The 20,472-nt window shown below is 45.2% G+C and overlaps 1 protein-coding gene across 7 annotated transcripts in view; it reads right to left on the bottom strand.

The window, feature by feature from the left end:
* The window catches only part of LOC121567330 (dedicator of cytokinesis protein 10), a 181,547-nt gene that overhangs the window by 99,171 nt on the left and 61,904 nt on the right, over positions 1-20,472 (bottom strand). The gene's annotated exons all lie outside the window — the stretch shown is intronic.

Here is a 20,472-nt window from a genome sequence, read left to right as displayed (position 1 = left end):
GGAGGTGCAGCAGGGGAAACGGACAAAAAAAAAGTCCAACCACCAAGCCCCTCTCTCTCCGTTTCTCTCTGTAGACCTCTCTCTCTATCTCTGTTCTTACTCGCACCACATCTTCGGGTTGGATTCCCGCTGGGGCCACCCACATGGAAAATGTATGGACGCACTACTGTAAGTCGCTTTGGAGAACAACATCTGATAAATGGCATTCATTATATCATCATTATTATTATTATACTGTATTAGATACAGTAGCCAAGTACTGCTCTGTAATACTGACACTGCGTAGACACATTGGTCTGGTCTAGACTAGAGTGACCACTTGAGTGACAACATCTCCCCGCTACGTCAATCAACTGAATTCTTACAAACTGCCATTCTGACACACTCTCAGTTTTTATCTCTTCTCCATGGTTGTAATCAATGTCACACCCTCTCACTCTCTTTCTTTTCACAAACACGCATGCACACTCACAGGCAGGACCTATATGTGTGTGAACTACAACTTCCTTTGTTCGCCAGAGAAGGGGGGGGGGGGGGGGGCATTTATAAACAAAGACCAATTTTACACATTTACGTTATTTAGCAGACACTCTTATCCAGAGCGACTTACAGTGGGGAGAACAAGTATTTGATACACTGCCGATTTTGCAGGTTTTCCTACTTACAAAGCATGTAGAGGTCTGTAATTTTTATCATAGGTACACTTCAACTGTGAGAGACGGAATCTAAAATTAAAAATCCAGAAAATCACATTGTATGATTTTTAAGTAATTCATTTGCATTTTATTGCATGACATAAGTATTTGATACATCAGAAAAGCAGAACTTAATATTTGGTACAGAAACCTTTGTTTGCAATTACAGAGATCATACGTTTCCTGTAGGTCTTGACCAGGTTTGCACACACTGCAGCAGGGATTTTGGCCCACTCCTCCATTCAGACCTTCTCCAGATCCTTCAGGTTTCGGGGCTGTCGCTGGGCAATACGGACTTTCAGCTCCCTCCAAAGATTTTCTATTGGGTTCAGGTCTGGAGACTGGCTAGGCCACTCCAGGACCTTGAGATGCTTCTTACGGAGCCACTCCTTAGTTGCCCTGGCTTTGTGTTTCGGGTCGTTGTCATGCTGGAAGACCCAGCCACGACCCATCTTCAATGCTCTTACTGAGGGAAGGAGGTTGTTGGCCAAGATCTCGCGCTACATGGCCCCATCCATCCTCCCCTCAATACGGTGCAGTCGTCCTGTCCCCTTTGCAGAAAAGCATCCCCAAAGAATGATGTTTCCACCTCCATGCTTCACGGTTGGGATGGTGTTCTTGGGGTTGTACTCATCCTTCTTCTTCCTCCAAACACGGCGAGTGGAGTTTAGAACAAAAAGCTCTATTTTTGTCTCATCAGACCACATGACCTTCTCCCATTCCTCCTCTGGATCATCCAGATGGTCATTGGCAAACTTCAGACGGGTCTGAACATGCGCAGGCTTGAGCAGGGGGACCTTGCGTGCGCTGCAGGATTTTAATCCATGACGGCGTAGTGTGTTACTAATGGTTTTCTTTGAGACTGTGGTCCCAGCTCTCTTCAGGTCATTGACCAGGTCCTGCCGTGTAGTTCTGGGCTGATCCCTCACCTTCCTCATGATCATTGATGCCCCACAAGGTGAGATCTTGCATGGAGTCCCAGACCGAGGGTGATTGACCGTCATCTTGAACTTCTTCCATTTTCTAATAATTGCGCCAACAGTTGTTGCCTTCTCACCAAGCTGCTTGCCTATTGTCCTGTAGCCCATCCCAGCCTTGTGCAGGTCTACAATTTTATCCCTGATGTCCTTACACAGCTCTCTGGTCTTGGCCATTGTGGAGAGGTTGGAGTCTGTTTGATTGAGTGTGTGAACAGGTGTCTTTTATACAGGTAACGAGTTCAAACAGGTGCAGTTAATACAGGTAATGAGTGGAGAACAGGAGGGCTTCTTAAGGAAAAACTAACAGGTCTGTGAGAGCCGGAATTCTTACTGGTTGGTAGGTGATCAAATACTTATGTCATGCAATAAAATGCAAATTAATTTCTTAAAAATCATACAATGTGATTTTCTGGATTTTTGTTTTAGATTCCGTCTCTCACAGTTGAAGTGTACCTATGATAAAAATTACAGACCTCTACATGCTTTGTAAGTAGGAAAACCTGCAAAATCGGCAGTGTATCAAATACTTGTTCTCCCCACTGTACATTAGTTAAGTTCCTTGCTCAAGGGCACAGACAGAATGTTCACGTAGTTGGCTCAGGGATTCAAACCAGCAACCTTTCGGTTTCTGGCCCAACGCTCTAAACCTCCAGGCTACTTGCCACCCACCCATACATACATACATACATACATACATACATAGAGTTCCTTCAGAAAGTAGTCATACTCCTTGATTTATTCCACATTTTTTGTTTTACAGCCTGAATTAAAAACGGATAAATATATATATATATATATATATTACCCATCTACACACAATATCCCATAATGACAAAGTGAAAACACATTTTTAGACATTTTTGCAGATTTATTTAAAATTAAATACAGAAATATCTCATATTCATTAGTATTCACACCCCTGCGTCAAAACATGTTAGAATCACCTTTGGCAGCGATTATAGCTGTGAGTCTTTCTGGGTAAGTCTTTGTTGTTGATCAACCATTTTCCAAGTCTTGATTTTCAAGCAGATTTAAGTCAAAACTGTAACTCGGCCACTCAGGAACATTCACTGCCTTCTTGGTAAGCAACTCCAGTGTAGATTTTGCCTATCACCCTACTGAAAGGTGAATTCATCTCCCAGTGTCTGGTGAAAAGCAGACTGAATCAGGTTTTCCCCTAGGATTTAACCTGTGCTAAGCTCCATTCCATTTCTTTTTTATCCTGAAAAACTCCCCAGTCCTTAACGATTACAAGCATACCAATAACAAGATGCAGCCACCAATATGCTTGAAAATATGGAGAGTGGTACTCAGTAATGTGTTGTATTGGATTTACCCTAAACATAACACTTTGTATTCAGGACAAAAAGTGAATTGCGATGTCACATTTTTTGCAGTATTACTTTAGTGCCTTGTTGCATGCTTTGGAATATTTTTATTCTGTACAGGCTTCCTTCTTTTCACTCTGTCGTTTAGGTTAGTATTGTGGAGTAACTACAATGTTGTTGATCCATCCTCAGTTTTATCCTATCACAGGCATTAAATTATGTAACTGTTTTAAAGTTACCATTGGCCTCATGGTGAAATCCTTGAGCGGCTTCCTTCCTCTTCGGCAACTGAGTTAGGACGGACACAGAGTGAAGGAAAAGTAGCCAACAAGTGCTCAGCATATGTGGGAACTCCTTCAAGACTGTTGTTCTTACTGTGGAATGCAGAGTTTGGTTTTCGCCAGGCATTACTGTAACCATGTCGTCCAAAAAGTTATAATTTTGAATCATCTGTCCATAGAATGTTCTTCCAAGAGTCTTGATGATCATCCAGGTGCTTTTTGGAAAACTTGAGTCAACTTTTTGGACGAGATGGGTCCCATTATGCCTGGCGAAAACCAAACACTGCATTCCACAGTAAGAACATCATACCAAAGGTCAAGCATGGTGGTGGTGGTGTGATGGTTTGGGGATGCTTTGCTGCCTCAGGATCTGGACGACTTGCCTTAATAGAAGGAACCATGAATTCTGCTCTGTATCAGAGAATTCTACAGGAGAATGTCAGACCATCCGTCTGTGAGCTGAAGCTGAAGTGCAGCTGGGTCATGCAGCAAGACAATGATCCAAAACACACAATCAATCTACATGAAAATTGCTAAAAAGCAACAAATTGGAAGTTTTGGAATGGCCTAGTCAAAGTCCAGAACTAATCCCAATTGAGATGTTGTGGCAGGACTTGAAACGAGCAGTTCATGCTTGAAAACCCACACGTCACTGAGTTAAAGCAGTTCTGCATGGAAGAGTGGGCCAAAATTCCTCCACAGCGATGTGAGAGACTGATCAACAACTACAGGAAGCATTTGGTTGGAGTCATTGCAGCTAAAGGTGGCACAACCAGTTATTGAGTGTAAGGGGGCAATTACTTTTTCACACAGGGGAAATGGGTGTTGTATAACTTTCTTTATGAAATAAATGAAATAAATATGTAATTGTTGTGTTATTTGTTCACTTATGTTCCCTTTATCTAATATTAGGTTTTGGTTGAAGATCTGATAACATTCAGTATCACAAATATGCAAAAGTAAAGAAAATTAGAAAGGGGGCAAATACTTTTTCATAGCACTGTATATATTCTTTAATTCCATTCCTTACTAGTTTTGTGTGTATTGGGTATATGTTGTGAAATTGCTAGATATTACTTGTTCGATATTACTGCACTGTCGGAGCTAGAAGCACAAGCATTTCGCTACACCCGCTATAACATCTGCTAAACACGTGTATGTGACCAATACAATTTGATTTGATTTGATTTGTGTCCCAAATGACACCCTATTCCCTACATAGTGCACAACTGTACTTTTGACCAGGGCTCGCTGGGCTCTGTCAAAAGTAGTGCACTATATAGGGAATAGGGTTCCATTTGGGAAGCAACCTCAGTCTGTGCTGTTAACCTGATTACATAAGCTACTTTAAAATCTTTTTATGTTATTGATCATTTAAAAGGAGGACAAAATACAATCGATTTTACTCTCTCCATCCATTGGTGTTCAATACAACACCAGGGAAAAGCACCAGAAATACACCACTATGGCACAAGAGTTTAAAGCTGTAATGCAGCATGACTTTGACACAAACCAACACATGAGATGAATGATACAGATAGGGGTCACAGGAAGAGTCACTGACAGACATTGAATGGGAGAGAGGAGACAAGGGATGCATCCCAAATGGCACCCTATTCCATATATAGTGCATTACTTTTGACCAGGGCCCATAGGACTCTAGTCAAAAGTAGTGCACTATATAGGGAATAATAGGATGCCATTTGGGACGCACACCCAGCTCAACAACTCTCCAGGCATATGTTAGTATAGGGTATACGTTACAATCACTAAAAAGATAAACGGTTGAGTTTGATATCACTTGAAAGCTTACAAATCATGGTTGTCAAGCTAGTTTATAATTTCTAGATTATTAAAAAAACAATTTTAACCACCAATGATCTAACAAAATGTGTCAAACATGTTTGTTTTAATATTTTCACTTATGTTGTAGCTTAGACCCTGTTTGACATAATCTGACGTGTTCGTGTTGTGCCCGCCATCAGTTGAGACATGGCATGCTCTTGAATAAAGGGTGGGTTTCATGTTTTGGCTGATAAATGTAGCTACTAAACATTACAATTTTAACTTTCAAATCAAATCAAATGTTATTTGTCACACAGAATACAACAGGTGTAGACCTTACTGTGAAATGCTTACTTACAAGCCCTTAACCAACAATGCAGTTCAAGAAATAGTTACAAAAATAAAAAATTAAAAGTAACACAATACAATAACAATACAGAGGCTATATACAGTGGGGGAAAAAAGTATTTAGTCAGCCACCAATTGTGCAAGTTCTCCCACTTAAAAAGATGAGAGAGGCCTGTAATTTTCATCATAGGTACACGTCAACTATGACAGACAAAATGAGGAAAAACAATCCAGAAAATCACATTGTAGGATTTTTTATGAATTTATTTGCAAATTATGGTGGAAAATAAGTATTTGGTCAATAACAAAAGTTTTTCAATACTTTGTTATATACCCTTTGTTGGCAATGACACAGGTCAAACGTTTTCTGTAAGTCTTCACAAGGTTTTCACACACTGTTGCTGGTATTTTGGCCCATTCCTCCATGCAGATCTCCTCTAGAGCAGTGATGTTTTGGGGCTGTCGCTGGGCAACACAGACTTTCAACTCCCTCCAAAGATTTTCTATGGGGTTGAGATCTGGAGACTGGCTAGGCCACTCCAGGACCTTGAAATGCTTCTTAGGAAGCCACTCCTTCGTTGCCCGGGCGGTGTGTTTGGGATCATTGTCATGCTGAAAGACCCAGCCACGTTTCATCTTCAATGCCCTTGCTGATGGAAGGAGGTTTTCACTCAAAATCTCATGATACATAGCCCCATTCATTCTTTCCTTTAACGGATCAGTCGTCCAGGTCCCTTTGCAGAAAAACAGCCCCAAAGCATGATGTTTCCACCCCCATGCTTCACAGTAGGTATGGTGTTCTTTGGATGCAACTCAGCATTCTTTGTCCTCCAAACGCGACGAGTTGAGTTTTTACCAAAAAGTTATATTTTGGTTTCATCTGACCATATGACATTCTCCCAATCCTCTTCTGGATCATCCAAATGCACTCTAGCAAACTTCAGACGGGCCTGGACATGTACTGGCTTAAGCAGGGGGGACACGTCTGGCACTGCAGGATTTGAGTCCCTGGCGGCGTAGTGTGTTACTGATGGTAGGCTTTGTTACTTTGGTCCCAGCTCTCTGCAGGTCATTCACTAGGTCCCCCCGTGTGGTTCTGGGATTTTTGTGGACTTGTGATCATTTTGACCCCACGGGGTGAGATCTTGAGTGGAGCCCCAGATCGAGGGAGATTATCAGTGGTATGTCTTCCATTTCCTAATAATTGCTCCCACAGTTGATTTCTTCAAACCAAGCTGCTTACCTATTGCAGATTCAGTCTTCCCAGCCTGGTGCAGGTCTACAATTTTGTTTCTGGTGTCCTTTGACAGCTCTTTGGTCTTGGCCATAGTGGAGTTTGGAGTGTGACTGTTTGAGGTTGTGGACAGGTGCCTTTTATACTGATAACAAGTTCAAACAGGTGCCATTAATACAGGTAACGAGTGGAGGACAGAGGAGCCTCTTAAAGAAGAAGTTACAGGTCTGTGAGAGCCAGAAATCTTGCTTGTTTGTAGGTGACCAAATACTTATTTTCCACCATAATTTGCAAATAAATTAATGATGAAAATTACAGGCCTCTCTCATCTTTTTAAGTGGGAGAACTTGCACAATTGGTGGCTGACTAAATACTTTTTTCCCCCACTGTATACAGGGGGTACCGGTACCGAGTCAATATGCGGGGGTACAGGTTAGTCGAGGTAATTTGTACATGTAGGTAGGGGTAAAGTGCATAGATAATAAACAGCGAGTAGCAGCAGTGTAAAAACAAAGGTGGGGGGGGTCAATGTATATAGTCCAGGTGGCTATTTGATTAATTGTTCAGCAGTCTTATGGCTTGGGGGTAGAAACTCTTAAGGAGCCTTTTGGACCTAGACATGGCGCTCTGGTACCGCTTGCCGTGTAGTAGCAGAGAGAACAGTCTATGACTTGGGTCACTGGAGTCTTTGACAATTTTTTGGGCTTCCTCTGACACCGCCTAGTATATACAGTTGAAGTCGGAAGTTTACATACACTTAGGTTGGAGTAATTAAAACTTGTTTTTCAACCACTCCACAAATTTCTTGTTAAGAAACTATAGTTTTGGCAAATCGGTTAGGACATCTACTTTGTGCATGACACAAGTCATTTTTCCAACAATTGTTTACAGACAGATTATTTCACTTATAATTCACTGTATCACAATTCCAGTGGGTCAGAAGTTTACATACACTAAGTTGACTGTGCCTTTAAACAGTTTGGACAATGGCTTTAGAAACAGAAAATGACGTCATGGCTTTAGAAGCTTCTGAAAGTCTAATTGACATATTTTGAGTCAATTGGAGGTGTACCTGTGGATGTATTTCAAGGCCTACCTTCAAACTCAGTGCCTCTTTGCTTGACATAATGGGAAAATCAAAATAAATCAGCCAAGACCTCAGAAAAAAAATTGTAGACCTCCACAAGTCTGGTTCATCCTTGGGAGCAATTTCCAAATACCTGAAGGTACCATTTTCATCTGTACAAACAATAGTACGCAAGTATAAACACCATGGGACCACGCAGCCGTCATACCGCTCAGGAAGGAGACGCATTCTGTCTCCTAGAGATGAACGTAATTTGGTGCGAAAAGTGCAAATCAATCCCAGAACAACAGCAAAGGACCTTGTAAAGATGCTGGAGGAAACAGGTACAAAAGTATCTATATCCACAGTAAAACGAGTCCTATATCGACATAACCTGAAAGGATGCTCAGCAAGGAAGAAGCTACTGCTCCAAAACCGCCATAAAAAAGCCAGAATACGGTTTGCAACTGCACATGGGGACAAAGATCGTACTTTTTGGAGAAATGTCCTCTGGTCTGATGAAACAAAAATAGAACTGTTTGACCATAATGACCATCGTTATGTTTGGAGGAAAAAGGGGAAGGCTTGCAAGCCGAAGAACACCATCCAAACCGTGAAGCACAGGGGTGGCAGCATCATGCTGTGGGGGTGCTTTGCTGCAGGAGGGACTGGTGCACTTTACAAAATAGATGGCATCATGAGGAAGGAAAATTATGTGGATATATTGAAGTCAAGACATCAGTCAGGAAGTTAAAGCTTGGTCGCAAATGAGTCTTCCAAATGGACAATGACCCAAAGCATACTTCCAAAGTTGTGGCAAAATGGCTTACGGACAACAAAGTCAAGGTATTGGAGTAGCCATCACAAAGCCCTGACCTCAATCCTATAGAACATGTGTGAGCAGAACTGAAAAAGCGTGTGCAAGCAAGAAGGCCTACAAACCTGACTCAGTTACACCAGATCTGTCAGGAGGAATGGGCCAAAATTCACCCAACTTATTGTGGGAAGCTTGTGGAAGGCTACTGGAAATGTTTGACCCAAGTTAAACAATTTAAAGGCAATGCTATCAAATACTAATTGAGTGTATGTAAACTTCTGACCCACTTCTTAAAATAAAGTGGTAATCCTAACTGTCCCAAGACAGGGAATCTTTACTAGGATTAAATGTCAGGAATTGTGAAAAACTGAGTTTAAATGTATTTGGCTAAGGTTTATGTTAACTTCCGACTTCAACTGTACATCAGCTGTCCAGGTGGCTGGTCTCAGACATTCCCGAAAGTGTAGAAGCCAGATGTGGAGGTCCTGGGCGTGGTTACACGTGGTATGCGGTTGTGAGGCCGGTTGGACGTACTGCCAAATTCTCTAAAATTACATTGGTAAATTAACATTAAATTCTCTGGCAACAGCTCTGGTGGACATTCCTTCAGTCAGCATGCCAATTGCACGCTCCCTCAAAACATGAGACATCTGTGGCATTGTGTTGTGTGACAAAACTGCACATTTGAGGTGCATCTGTGTAATGATCATGCTGTTTAATCAGCTTCTTGATATGCCACACCTGTCAGGTGGATGGATTATCTTGGCAAAGGAAAAATGCTCACTAACAGGGATGTAAACAAATTAGTGCACAAAATTTGAGAGACATAAGCTTTTTGTGCGTATGGAACATTTCTGGGATCTTTTATTTCAGCTCATGAAACATGGGACCAACACTTTACATGTTGCATTTATATTTTTGTGTTCAGTGTATTTCGAGTTCCATAATTGCTCAATATTTAGAAAGTTTCAGTCAGTGTGTATTATCAACAGGCTCTGTTACGCACCAAGCTATTAAGTCCTTTAACGAGCTGCTAAAACACCTGCAGCCCATCAAACATCCAACCACCCCACTCTCTCTCCCACCCTCTATCGTTCCCCCCTCCTATTCCGCTCCAGCTGTCTGGGCTGCTTCCATCCCTCCCTCTCTCCCTAGTTCTTCTCCACCCTCACACACTTCCACATCCCACCAAACAGCCCCATTCTCCCTTTTTTCTCCCGTTCTTTCCACCCACCCCTGTGCTGATTCTCAGTAAACTGCAGCTGGGCAAGATCAAAATAGAACGAGCGCAGGCCTTAGAATTAGCAGCCACTGCTTATCAAACAGGGGCGTGAATGAGAGAGGGAGAGAGAAAGTGTAAGAGAAAGACAGAGATAGAGACAGAGAGAGAGAGAGAGAGAGAGAGAGAGAGAGAGAGAGAGAGAGAGAGAGAGAGAGAGAGAGAGAGAGAGAGAGAGAGAGAGAGAGAGAGAGAGAGAGAGAGCGCGCTTGTGCGCAACTGAGCTCGCGTATGTGCGTTTTGAAAAAAATAATAGAATGAGGGAGAGAGAGAGAGAGAGAGAGAGAGAGAGAGAGAGAGAGAAAATAGTGAGAGAGAAACAGAGAGAGAAAATATATATATATATATATATATATATATATATATATATATACAGTGGGGGAAAAAAGTATTTAGTCAGCCAACAATTGTGCAAGTTCTCCCACTTAAAAAGATGAGAGAGGCCTGTAATTTTCATCATAGGTACACGTCAACTATGACAGACAAAATGAGGAAAAAAAATCCAGAAAATCACATTGTAGGATTTTTTATGAATTTATTTGCAAATTATGGTGGAAAATAAGTATTTGGTCAATAACAAAAGTTTCTCAATACTTTGTTATATACCCTTTGTTGGCAATGACACAGGTCAAACGTTTTCTGTAAGTCTTCACAAGGTTTTCACACACTGTTGCTGGTATTTTGGCCCATTCCTCCATGCAGATCTCCTCTAGAGCAGTGATGTTTTGTGGCTGTTGCTGGGCAACACAGACTTTCAACTCCCTCCAAAGATTTTCTATGGGGTTGAGATCTGGAGACTGGCTAGGCCACTCCAGGACCTTGAAATGCTTCTTACGAAGCCACTCCTTCGTTGCCCAGGCCATGTGTTTGGGATCATTGTCATGCTGAAAGACCCAGCCACGTTTCATCTTCAATGCCCTTGCTGATGGAAGGAGGTTTTCACTCAAAATCTCATGATACATAGCCCCATTCATTCTTTCCTTTACACGGATCAGTCGTCCTGGTCCCTTTGCAGAAAAACAGCCCCAAAGCATGATGTTTCCACCCCCATGCTTCACAGTAGGTATGGTGTTCTTTGGATGCAACTCAGCATTCTTTGTCCTCCAAACACGACGAGTTGAGTTTTTACCAAAAAGTTATATTTTGGTTTCATCTGACCATATGACATTCTCCCAATCCTCTTCTGGATCATCCAAATGCACTCTAGCAAACTTCAGACGGGCCTGGACATGTACTGGCTTAAGCAGGAGGACACGTTTGGCACTGCAGGATTTGAGTCCCTGGCGGCGTAGTGTGTTACTGATGGTAGGCTTTGTTACTTTGGTCCCAGCTCTCTGCAGGTCATTCACTAGGTCCCCCCGTGTGGTTCTGGGATTTTTGCTCACCGTTCTTGTGATCATTTTGACCGCACAGGGTGAGATCTTGCGTGGAGCCCCAGATCGAGGGAGATTATCAGTGGTCTTGTATGTCTTCCATTTCCTAATAATTGCTCCCACAGTTGATTTCTTCAAACCAAGCTGCTTACCTATTGCAGATTCAGTCTTCCCAGCCTGGTGCAGGTCTACAATTTTGTTTCTGGTGTCCTTTGACAGCTCTTTGGTCTTGGCCATAGTGGAGTTTGGAGTGTGACTTTTTGAGGTTGTGGACAGGTGTCTTTTATACTGATAACAAGTTCAAACAGGTGCCATTAATACAGGGAACAAGTGGAGGACAGAGGAGCCTCTTAAAGAAGAAGTTACAGGTCTGTGAGAGCCAGAAATCTTGCTTGTTTGTAGGTGACCAAATACTTATTTTCCACCATAATTTGCAAATAAATTCATAAAAAATCCTACAATGTGATTTTCTGGATATTTTTTCTAAATTTGTCTGTCATAGTTGACGTGTACCTATGATGAACATTACAGGCCTCTCTCATCTTTTTAAGTGGGAGAACCTGCACAATTGGTGGCTGACTAAATACTTTTTTCCCCCACTGTATATATATATATATATATATATATATATATATATACAGTGGGGAGAACAAGTATTTGATACACTGCCGATTTTGTAGGTTTTCCTACTTACAAAGCATGTAGAGGTCTGTAATTTTTATCATAGGTACACTTCAACTGTGAGACGGAATCTAAAACAAAAATCCAGAAAATCACATTGTATGATTTTAAGTAATTAATTTGCATTTTATTGCATGACATAAGTATTTGATCACCTACCAACCAGTAAGAATTCCGGCTCTCACAGACCTGTTAGTTTTTCTTTAAGAAGCCCTCCTGTTCTCCACTCATTACCTGTATTAACTGCACCTGTTTGAACTCATTATCTGTATAAAAGACACCTGTCCACACACTCAATAAAACAGACTCCAACCTCCACAATGACCAAGACCAGAGAGCTGTGTAAGGACATCAGGGATAAAATTGTAGACCTGCACAAGGCTGGGATGGGCTACAGGACAATAGGCAAGCAGCTTGGTGAGAAGGCAACAACTGTTGGCGCAATTATTAGAAAATGGAAGAAGTTCAAGATGACGGTCAATCCCCCTCGGTCTGGGGCTCCATGCAAGATCTCACCTCGTGGGGCATCAATGATCATGAGGAAGGTGAGGGATCAGCCCAGAACTACACGGCAGGACCTGGTCAATGACCTGAAGAGAGCTGGGACCACAGTCTCAAAGAAAACCATTAGTAACACACTACGCCGTCATGGATTAAAATCCTGCAGCGCACGCAAGGTCCCCCTGCTCAAGCCAGCGCATGTCCAGGCCCGTCTGAAGTTTGCCAATGACCATCTGGATGATCCAGAGGGGGAATGGGAGAAGGTCATGTGGTCTGATGAGACAAAAATAGAGATTTTTGGTCTAAACTCCACTCGCCGTGTTTGGAGGAAGAAGAAGGATGAGTACAACCACAAGAACACCATCCCAACCGTGAAGCATGGAGGTGGAAACATCATTCTTTGGGGGTGCTTTTCTGCAAAGGGGGACAGGACGACTGCACCGTATTGAGGGAGGATGGATGGGGCCATGTATCGCGAGATCTTGGCCAACAACCTCCTTCCCTCAGTAAGAGCATTGAAGATGGGTCGTGGCTGCGTCTTCCAGCATGACAACGACCAAATACACAGCCAGGGCAACTAAGGAGTGGCTCCGTAAGAAGCATCTCAAGGTCCTGGAGTGGCCTAGCCAGTCTCCAGACCTGAACCCAATAGAAAATCTTTGGAGGGAGCTGAAAGTCCGTATTGCCCAGCGACAGCCCCGAAACCTGAAGCATCTGGAGAAGGTCTGTATGGAGGAGTGGGCCAAAATCCCTGCTGCAGTGTGTGCAAACCTGGTCAAGACCTACAGGAAACGTATGGTCTCTGTAATTGCAAACAAAGGTTTCTGTACCAAATATTAAGTTCTGCTTTTCTGATGTATCAAATACTTATGTCATGCAATAAAATGCAAATTAATTACTTCAAAATCATACAATGTGATTTTCTGGACTTTTGTTTTAGATTCCGTCTCTCACAGTTGAAGTGTACCTATGATAAAAATTGTATCAAATACTTGTATCAAATACTTGTTCTCCCCACTGTATATATATATATAGAGAGAGAGAGAGAGGATGCGAGAAAACACAAGACAGAAGGAAATGTATGAAAAGGAGAGCTGACAAGGAAGGTCCAAGGCCATGTAATATCTCAGAGTGTGACCACCTGTAGAAGCTGGTGAACGTCTATCTCAATTACAATCTCTGTTTACGTCCCAAATGGCACCCTATTCCCTTTATAGTGCACTACTTTTGACCAGGGCCCATAGGGTACATAGGCACAGCACTATGTAGGAAATAGGGTGCCGTTTCGGAGGCAGTTATAGTCTGCTGTGTAATGGGAGCCAGATAGTGTGTGTTTCCTAGTGCTGAGACAGCACAGGACAGGGTCCAGGATCAGACTGCAGCTATCGCCATCTGGATCACATCAACTCAGTCCACATCTACTGCAGAGAGAGAGAGGGGGAGAAAGAGAGGGGGGAGAGAGAGGGTGGGGGGAGAGAGAGGGAGAGAGAGAAAGAGAGGGGGAGGGGGGAGATCGAGGGACAGAGAGAATGAGAGGGGGGAGATGGGGGTGGAGAGGGTGGGAGAGAGTAAAGAGAGAGGGCTAGAGAGTACAGAGAGTGAGAATATCATACTCTTATGAACAAATAATTTATTGTCACAAACACCGGATAGGTGCTGTGAAATGTGTTGTTTTACAGGGTCAGCCATAGTAGTAAGGTTCCCCTAGAGCAAATTAGGGTTAAGTGCATTGCTCTTGATTTTTCACCTTGTCGGCTCGGGTGTTCAAACCAGCAACCTTTCGGTTAGTGGCCCAACACTCTAACCGCTAGGCTACCTGCCGAGAGATGGAGGAAATAAAGAAGCAGAGATGAAGGAGAGGAATGGCAGGAAGTGCAGTACACTGAACAAAAATATAAACGCAACATGCAACAATTTCAACGATTTTGCTGAGTTATAGTTCATATAAGGAAATCAGTCAATTGAAATAAATAAATTAGGTCATGGGTGGGCCTGGGAGAGCCCACCCACTTGGGAGCCAGGCCCACCCACTGGGGAGCCAGGCCCAGCCAATCAGAAGGAGTTTTTGCCTACCGAAGGGCTTTATTACAGACAGAAATACTCCTCAGTTTCATTAGCTGTCTGGGTGGCTGGTCTCAGACGATCCCGCCGGTGAAGAAGCCAGATGTGGAGGTCCTTTTCTGGCGTGGTTACACGTGGTCTGCGGTTGTGAGGCCGGATGGACGTACTGCCAAATTCTCTAAAACAATGTTGGAAGCAGCTTATGGTAGAGAAAGGAACATAAAATTATTTGGCAACAGCTCTGGTGGACATTCCTGCAGATAGCATGACAATTGCACGCTCCCTCAAAATGTGAGATGGCATTGTGTTGTGTGACAAAACTGCACATTTTAAAGTGCCCTTTTATTGTCCCCAGCACAAGGTGCATCTGTGTAATGATAATTTAATCAGCTTCTTGATATGCCACACCTGTCAGGTGGATGGAATATATTGGCAAAGGAGAAATGCTTACTAACAGGGATGTAAACAAATTTGTGCACCAAATTTGAGAGAAATAAGCTTTTTGTGCATATGGAAAATGTCTGGGATCTTTTATTTCAGCTCATGAAACATGGGACCAACACTTTAGATGTTGTGTTTATATTTTTGTTCGACATAGTTGCATATTGTCTCTTTACACCAGTGTCGGTGACAGACAGACCAGGGAACACGGAGAGTCTGAGAACAGCCTAATATCTGGACCTCAATCAATGTATTTTATTTGGGGGGTGTATATCAGCTTTAAAATTGCAGATAGATTGTCGCTTCCATCAATGTAATGGTCTGTATCATTTTCAATCCCCAATATACACTGCTCAAAAAAATAAAGGGAACACTTAAACAACACAATGTAACTCCAAGTCAATCACACTTCTGTGAAATCAAACTGTCCACTTAGGAAGCAACACTGATTGACAATACATTTCACATGCTGTTGTGCAAATGGAATAGACAACAGGTGGAATGCTGGCGGTGCTTTCACTCTAGTGGTAGCATGAGACGGAGTCTACAACCCACACAAGTGGCTCAGGTAGTGCAGCTCATCCAGGATGGCACATCAATGCGAGCTGTGGCAAGAAGGTTTGCTGTGTTTGTCAGCGTAGTGTCCAGAGCATGGAGGCGCTACCAGGAGACAGGCCAGTACATCAGGAGACGTGGAGGAGGCCGTAGGAGGGCAACAACCCAGCAGCAGGACTGCTACCTCCGCCTTTGTGCAAGGAGGAGCAGGAGGATCACTGCCAGAGCCCTGCAAAATGACCTCCAGCAGGCCACAAATGTGCATGTGTCTGCTCAAACGGTCAGAAACAGACTCCATGAGGGTGGTATGAGGGCCCGACGTCCACAGGTGGGGGTTGTGCTTACAGCCCAACACCATGCAGGACGTTTGGCATTTGCCAGAGAACACCAAGATTGGCAAATTCGCCACTGGCACCCTGTGCTCTTCACAGATGAAAGCAGGTTCACACTGAGCACATGTGACAGACGTGACAGAGTTTGGAGACGCCGTGGAGAACGTTCTGCTGCCTGCAACATCCTCCAGCATGACCGGTTTGGCGGTGGGTCAGTCATGGTGTGGGGTGGCATTTCTTTGGGGGGCCGCACAGCCCTCCATGTGCTCGCCAGAGGTAGCCTGGCTGCAATTAGGTACCGAGATGAGATCCTCAGACCCCTGGTGAGACCACATGCTGGTGCGGTTGGCCCTGGGTTCCTCCTAATGCAAGACAATGGTAGACCTCATGTGGCTGGAGTGTGTCAGCAGTTCCTGCAAGAGGAAGGCATTGATGCTATGGACTGGCCCGCCCGTTCCCCAGACCTGAATCCAATTGAGCACATCTGGGACATCATGTCTCGCTCCATTCACCAACGCCACGTTGCACCACAGACTGTCCAGGAGTTGGCGGATGCTTTAGTCCAGGTCTGGGAGGAGATCCCTCAGGAGACCATCCGCCACCTCATCAGGAGCATGCCCAGGCGTTATAGGGAGGTCATACAGGCACGTGGAGGCCACACACACTACTGAGCCTCATTTTGACTTGTTTTAAGGACATTACATCAAAGTTGGATCAGCCTGTAGTGTGGTTTTCCACTTTAATTTTGAGGGTGACTCCAAATCCAGACCTCCATGGGTTGATAAATTTGATTTCCATTGATAATTTTTGTGTGATTTTGTTGTCAGCACATTCAACTATGTAAAGAAAAAAGTATTTAATAAGATTATTTCATTCATTCAGATCTAGGATGTGTTATTTTAGTGTTCCCTTTATTTTTTTGAGCAGTGTATATTGTTTTGTAAATATATATATATTATATATATACAGTACCAGTCAAAAGTTTGGACACACCTACTCATTCAAGGGTTTTCCTTTATTTTTAATATTTTCTACATTGTAGAATAATAGTGAAGACATCAAACTATTCACCATCCCATCTGGTTTGCGCTTAGTGGGACTATCATTTGTTTTTCAACAGGACAATGACCTAACACACCTCCAGGCTGTGTAAGGGATATTTGACCAAGAACGAGAGTGATGGAGTGCTGCATCAGATGACCTGGCCTCCACAATCCCTCGACCTCAACCCAATTGAGATGGTTTGGGATGAGTTGGACCGCAGAGTGAAGGAAAAGCAGCCAACAAGTGCTCAGCATATGTGGGAACTCCTTCAAGACTGTTGGAAAAGTATTCCAGGTGAAGCTGGTTGAGAGAATGCCAAGAGTATACAAAGCTGTCATCAAGGCAAAGGGTGGCTACTTTGAAGAATCTCAAATATAAAATATATTTTGATTTGTTTAACACTTTTTTGGTTACTACATGATTCCATGTGTCATTTTCATAGTTTTGATGTCTTCACTATGTAGAAAAAAAGTAAAAATATAGAAAAACCCTTGAATGAGTAGGTGTGTCCAAACTTTTGACAGGTACTGTATATATATATATTTTAAATATATTTTCCCATCTATCTGTCACGCTCTGGCTCCGGGACTCTGTATGTTGAGCCAGGGTGTGTTCGTTTCTTTGTGTTCTGTTTCTTGGTTGGGTTGTTCTAGGTTGTTGTATTTCTTTGTTTGAGTGACTCCCAATCAGAGGTAACGAGTGTCAGCTGTTGGCTCGTTGTCTCTGATTGGGAGCCATATTTAAACTGTCTGTTTTCACCTTGTGTTTGTGGGTTTTTGTTCCGTGTTCAGTCAGTGTTACTGTGGACTTCACGATCGTGTTTTGTTTTGTACTTGTGCTTTAACTAATTAAAGTCATGTTCGTTTCACACGCTGCGCCTTGGTCCACTCCTTACCCAGACGATCGTGACAGAAAAACCCACCATACAACGACCAAGCAGCGTGTCCAGGAGCAGGCAGACTGGACATGGGAGGAAGCGCCGGGAAAGGAGATGGAGAGGCTGGCGATGGCCCAGGTGGGCAAAGTGTGGTCCTGGGAGGACATGCTCGGGGGCAAGGGACCTTGGGGTAGGATCAAGGCCCTGGCGAGAGAGGAGCAGCGGCGTCAGCAGTGCCATCGTCGGACGGACGAGAGGCACCCCCAATAATTTTTTAGTGGGGGGCACAGGGCATGGACGACGGGGCTGACGGGAGGCAGAGAAGGGGCGTATTCAAAAGGCCACCAGGTTACGGGGGCCACTGGTCAAAGTAGGGAAAGGAGGTTTAGAGGCACGGCGAGAGGTACTGGGGTGTGTTACCAGTCCGGTCCGGCCCGTTCCAGTTCCCCGGAGTAGAGCCAGTGGTGTGTGTCCCCAGTACGGTCCGGCCTGTTACGGCCCCTCGCACCAAATGGACGGGTGCGCGTCTCCAGCCCGGTCCGGCCTGTTCCTGCCTCTCGCACCAAGCCTACGGTGTGCGTCGCCAGTCCTGCCCGGCCTGTTCCTGCTCCACGCACCAAACCTACGGTGTGCGTCGACAGCCCTGCCCGGCCTGTTCCTGCTCCACGCACCAAGTCTACGGTGTGCGTCGACAGCCCTGCCCGGCCTGTTCCTGCTCCACGCACCAAACCTACGGTGTGCGTCGACAGCCCTGCCCGGCCTATTCCTGCTCCACGCACCAAGCCTACGGTGTGCGTCGAGCAGCCCTGCCCGGCCTGTCCCTGCTCCACGCACCAAGCCTACGGTGTGCGTCGCCAGCCCAGCCCGGCCTGTCCCTGCTCCACGCACCAAGCCTACGGGGTGCGTCGCCAGCCCAGCCCGGCCTGTCCCTGCTCCACGCACCAAGCTTACGGGGTGCGTCGCCAGCCCAGCCCGGCCTGTCCCTGCTCAACGCACTAAGCCTACGGGGTGCGTCGCCAGCCCAGCCCGGCCTGTCCCTGCTCCACGCACCAAACCTACGGTGTGCGTCGCCAGCCCAGCCCGGCCTGTCCCTGCTCAACGCACTAAGCCTACGGTGTGCGTCGCCAGCCCAGCCCGGCCTGTCCCTGCTCCACGCACCAAGCCTACGGGGGTGCGTCGCCAGCCCAGCCCGGCCTGTCCCTGCTCACGCACCAAGCCTACGGGGTGCGTCGCCAGCCCAGCCCGGCCTGTCCCTGCTCAACGCACTAAGCCTACGGGGTGCGTCGCCAGCCCAGCCCGGCCTGTCCCTGCTCCACGCACCAAACCTACGGTGTGCGTTGCCAGCCCAGCCCGGCCTGTCCCTGCTCAACGCACTAAGCCTACGGTGTGCGTCGCCAGCCCAGCCCGGCCTGTCCCTGCTCCACGCACCAAGCCTACGGGGTGCGTCGCCAGCCCAGCCCGGCCTGTCCCTGCTCCACGCACCAAACCTACGGTGTGCGTGCCAGCCCGGCCCGGCCTGTTCCTGCCACTGCACCAAACCTACGGTGCGCGTCGCCAGCCCGGCCCGGCTCGTTCCTGCCACTCGCACCAAGCCAGGGGTGCGAGTCGTCAGCCTGGTCCAGCCCGTTCCTGCCACTCGCACCAAGCCAGGGATGCGAGTCGTCAGCCTGGTCCAGCCCGTTCCTGCCACTCGCACCAAGCCAGGGGTGCGAGTCGTCAGCCTGGTTCAGCCCGTTCCTGCTACTCGCACCAAGCCCGGGGTGCGAGTCGTCAGCCTGGTAAGACCGGTCAGCTGCTCCACAACGGAGCGTAAGCTATCCGCTCCGTCTATGTCCAGTCCAGATCCAGCCAGCGGGGTCAGACCGGACCAGGGGCGCTACGGGGGTATTATGGAGGGGTGGTGGTTTAGGCCGGAGCCAGAACCGCCGCCGAGGAGGTATGCCCGCCCAGCCCTCCCTTGTTTAGCCCTTATTGAGGCGCGGTCGCAGTCCGCGCCTTTAGGGGGGGGTACTGTCACGCTCTGGCTCCGGGACTCTGTATGTTGAGCCAGGGTGTGTTCGTTTCTTTGTGTTCTGTTTCTTGGTTGGGTTGTTCTAGGTTGTTGTATTTCTTTGTTTGAGTGACTCCCAATCAGAGGTAACGAGTGTCAGCTGTTGGCTCGTTGTCTCTGATTGGGAGCCATATTTAAACTGTCTGTTTTCACCTTGTGTTTGTGGGTTTTTGTTCCGTGTTCAGTCAGTGTTACTGTGGACTTCACGATCGTGTTTTGTTTTGTACTTGTGCTTTAACTAATTAAAGTCATGTTCGTTTCACACGCTGCGCCTTGGTCCACTCCTTACCCAGACGATCGTGACACTATCTCTGAACACCATCCAGCTTTGATTTCTATTTGCCATATATTTTTCAACTGTCCTGTGACGTTTCACAAAAGTTCTGAACCTTTCTATTAGCATAGTTTCTACAGATTGTAAATTGAAGATAAACATTTTTGCTAAGAGTATTATTATTATTATATTATTGATCGATTGACTATGACTTTTCAAATCACCCAGCAGTGCTATTTGCAGAGTTAGCTCCAGGTAAATGTTGCAATTATTCAGCCATTCCTGAACCTGCGACCAAAAACAAGCTACATATGGATAGTACCAAAATAAATGATCTAATGATTCTCTCTTCGCAGCAAAATCTGTAGAGCTGGGAAGGTTGTATCCCCCATATATATAACATTCTATTGGTTGCAATAATTGTGTATAATAATTTAAATTGGAAAAACTCAATCCGGCGTCATTTTGTG

This window comes from Coregonus clupeaformis, chromosome 6 (genome assembly GCF_020615455.1).
Source record: "Coregonus clupeaformis isolate EN_2021a chromosome 6, ASM2061545v1, whole genome shotgun sequence".
NCBI lineage: Eukaryota > Metazoa > Chordata > Actinopteri > Salmoniformes > Salmonidae > Coregonus > Coregonus clupeaformis.
The sequence above is the reverse complement of the archived record's forward strand: the minus strand, read 5'-3'. Positions and strand labels throughout refer to the sequence as shown.